The sequence below is a fragment of the Silene latifolia genome, chromosome 9 (genome assembly GCF_048544455.1).
Source record: "Silene latifolia isolate original U9 population chromosome 9, ASM4854445v1, whole genome shotgun sequence".
In the NCBI taxonomy this organism is placed as follows: domain Eukaryota; kingdom Viridiplantae; phylum Streptophyta; class Magnoliopsida; order Caryophyllales; family Caryophyllaceae; genus Silene; species Silene latifolia.
The window spans coordinates 157,098,196-157,100,074 of record NC_133534.1 but is presented as its reverse complement, the minus strand read 5'-3'; the positions used below and the strand labels follow the sequence as shown (position 1 = coordinate 157,100,074).

At 39.1% G+C, this 1,879-nt stretch overlaps 1 non-coding gene across 1 annotated transcript; it reads left to right on the top strand.

Annotated features, from left to right (window-relative positions):
• Window positions 1–310: 310 nt before the first annotated feature.
• LOC141602901 (small nucleolar RNA R71) lies at window positions 311–417 on the top strand. The gene has a single exon (XR_012524807.1). It is a non-coding gene; the product is annotated as a small nucleolar RNA R71 (small nucleolar RNA).
• The last annotated feature ends 1,462 nt before the right edge of the window (window positions 418–1,879 follow it).

The window sequence follows — 1,879 nt, the reverse complement described above, 5'->3', positions numbered from 1 at the left end:
TTATGCTCTCATCTCCCACTTCTAGAGTGAGCTCTCCATGCTTCACATCAATCACTTCAAATTGATGGTATCAATGTGAGCACTAAGTTGAGCGCCCAATTGAGTAATGGAGTCCACTTCATGCTTTCCTCCTCTAGTAGCCTTGTGAGGTCTACTATATTGTGAGTTATGGACCGCCATTTCCTCAATTTTGTTCCAAGTTTGATTGTCAACAACTTTGGTGAACATTCCGTTTGATCCCATGTTGAGAATGTTCCTTGAATCTTCATAAAGTCCGTTCCAAAATTGTTGTACCAAGAACCACTCGCTAAGTCCATGGTGAGGACATGAGCGACAAATTCCCTTGAATCGCTCCCAAGCTTCATACAAAGATTCTTCATCCCTTTGCTTAAAGCCCGTAATTTGAGCTCTTAGCATGTTAGTCTTTTCCGGTGGATAGAACTTTTTGTAGAAAGCTAGAGCCAACTTTTTCCAAAATCAATTCTGAGAGTAGCATTATCAAGGCCTTTCAACCATTGTTTTGCGGTGCCAATTAGAGAAAAAGGAAATAAGACCCATCGAATTTGGTCTTGAGTTACACCGGTTTTAGAAATCGCATCACAATAATCACAAAAAGTCTCCATATGAGAATGAGGGTCTTCACTAGGCATCCCCCTAAATTGGCTTCTTTCGACTAATTGGATAAATGCGGATTTGGCAATAAAATTTCCGGTTAGATGTTGTGGTGTGGGAGTACCATTGGGTAGGTTCTCCTCGGTGGGTACGGAATGTGATGAAAACTTAGGCATTGTGGGTTGATTTTGTGTTGGATTTTGTGTTGGGTTCTTCCCACCTTCTCTTGCAAAAGGGTTGATGAACTCAATAGTATTTGGTTGAATATCTACAACCTCAACAATGCCTCTCAAAGTTCTCCTAGCAAGTCTCCTATTGGTTGTCAAAGTTCTTTCAATTTCGCGATCAAAGGGTAACAAGTCACCTTGTGACCTTCTAGGCATGCAAAATATCAAACAATTAGAGCAAACCTTGAGGAGTTTTACTTCCCCAAGGCAAAGAAAGACACAACTAATAGCAATGTAAGAAAATCTAAATCAAGTTAACACCGTCCCCGGCAACGGCGCCATTTTTGGTCGGACTATATTTTTCGGTTACTTGTCGTTAGGAGCACCTAGACCAAAACACAATTTATAACTTCACAAACAACTCTAAAATTAGTAAAGAGGCAAGTAAAGGTTGGATTCCAAGTGACGGGAATTGAGATGAGATTTCTATTGTAATTAGTGGTGTCTAAGGGGTGTCACAATTGGGGTTTGATGTAGAAGATCACTAAACTAAAAAGCAAAGAAAGTAAACAAGCAAGATGAATTAAAAGGGATGTAAACAATTGATAAAAGGCACTAGGGTGTCATGGGGTCATAAGGGATGCATGGGAATTGATCATACAAATATATTCTCAAGTTATAAGCAAGCAATTATTGTTGTGATGGATCGAGTTGGTTTATATCTTACAATCCTAGGAAAGTTTGGGTCCCGGAGCCGAATCGAATCGATTGTATAACACCTACAAGTCGACTTAATCTTCCCTACTCAACAATATGCATGGTCTAATGAGACTCAAGTTGGTTTATGTCCTACAAGTCTCATTGAAAAGATAGGTGATGGGTAAAAAATGCAAGGATTCATAGGCCCATATTTCATCAAACATAACATGTGCATAAGTTGAGATCACAACAAGCAAGCAAATAAACTATGAAAGCATATTAATTTAAGCATGAATCATCCCCTATGTTGGTTTCCTCTAATCACCCATTAACCCTAGCTAAGAAAACTACTCACTCATTATCATGTTGAATATGCTAGCAAGGTTGTCAATCATACCAAC